The following is a 1974-nucleotide window of genomic DNA, read 5'->3' on the forward strand; positions in this document are numbered from 1 at the left end:
TATCTGATAGACGCGGTGGTAGGCGGGATTGCGGATGCACATGTCGCAAGGACGGTACGTGCTGCGCAGTGCACGGATGCTAATTCGTTGTACGCGTACATGACGACTCTGGGTAATATGCCATTTAAAAACGAGAAAGATAAAATATTCGGATCTAATCTTAAGAACGATCGAAAAGATCGATCAACGAGCACGTCACAACAGAATCAATCGCAGACCGCGGACGGAACACAAACGAAAACACAAACGGATAGCACAAATACGGATGAAACGAGCAATAATAAACAACGGATTGAATGTTTCAATTGCGGCAAGTCAGGGCATATTGCTAGGAAGTGTCGGAAACCGAGGGTAGAATGCGATCGATGTAATCGATTAGGACACCTCAGCGAAAAGTGTCCCCTTCAGAAAAACGTGAACGCAGTAAAAGGGTTAGGACGTAATGCGAATTTGTATGAGCGTACGGTAATAGTAAATCGGCGTAAGATTAAGGGATTAATAGATACGGGAAGCGGTTGCACACTGCTGCGGATGTCGGTAGCTGAAAAGTGCAATATCATAGTATCGTCGGCACCGAATACAATGCTAAAAGAATTTGCCGGACAGATAGCGTCAAGTAATAAGTCAACATATGTGGATATTCGAATTATGGAGGCATCGGCGAGGGTGAATGCAATAATAGTACCTGATGAGTATCTTATATACGATATAATTGTGGGCCGAGATTTCTTAGAACAGGAACATATTGTAACGATTAAACGAGGTAATACATTGTTAATTAAACAGTTGCCAGCAATTAATAATGTACCGGACGATATGACAGTCGTCAGTTCGTTAGATGTATGCGCAATTAGTGACGGAAATATAAGTAACATTGACGAGGCAGCACAACAACCGTGCAAGCAGTTACTTCAGGAGTTTAGCGATTGTATTTCATTGTCGATGAGTGATTTAGGAAAGACGAACTTGGCGTCATTGAGTATTCGTGTTACTACAGATGAGCCAGTTGTATATCGCCCGTATCGTTTGGCCGAGCCCGAAAAGCGAGTATTAAGAGAAATAATTCGAGAGTTATTGGACAATAAGATCATTCGCGAATCGAAGTTACCATACGCAAGCCCCATTCTATTAGTAAAAAAGAAAAACGGTGATCATCGTATGTGCGTAGATTATCGTAAGTTAAACGCAATCACGGTTAAAGATAAATACCCCATGCCTTTGATCGAGGATCAAATTGACATGCTGGGCGGTAGTAAATATTTTATAGCGCTGGATCTGTTCTCTGGGTATTATTAAGTGCCAGTGGCAGATGAGTCAGTTGAGAAGACGGCTTTTGTGACTCCTGAGGGTCACTACGAATTTTTGCGTATGCCCTTTGGGTTAGCAAATGCACCGGCCGTATTTCAGCGCTTAATGGATATAGTGTTGGGAAATTTAAAAAATTCCATAGCCTTTCCTTACATGGATGATATTATAATACCGTCTAGCACTGTCGAGGAAGGTATAGCGAGATTATGTCAAGTACTAAAAGTATTTCGTACACATCGATTAACGCTTAATTTGGATAAATGCACATTTTTCGCAAGGTCGATTGAATATTTAGGCAGAGAGATTAGTGAGGAAGGGGTTCGACCGGGACAACGTAAAATCGAGGCGATATTACGAATGGAACCACCGCGTTCGATAAAACAAGTACGACAATTTGTAGGATTAGCTAGCTTCTTTAGAAAATATATTAAGAAGTTCGCAACAATTATTGAACCATTAACTAGATTAACTAGAAGGGACGTACCGTGGGTATGGGGAGAAGCCCAACAAACAGCTTTCAATACAGTTAAAAATAAACTTACTTCTCGACTTATATTAACGATATTTGACCCAAATAAACCAGCGGAAGTTCATACAGATGCGAGTGCGATAGGTGTAGGCGCTGTATTATTACAAAGAAATAATGATAAAATGACGGTAGTAGCT

This window comes from Wasmannia auropunctata, unplaced genomic scaffold (genome assembly GCF_000956235.1).
Source record: "Wasmannia auropunctata unplaced genomic scaffold, wasmannia.A_1.0 LD336106.1, whole genome shotgun sequence".
In the NCBI taxonomy this organism is placed as follows: Eukaryota; Metazoa; Arthropoda; class Insecta; order Hymenoptera; family Formicidae; genus Wasmannia; species Wasmannia auropunctata.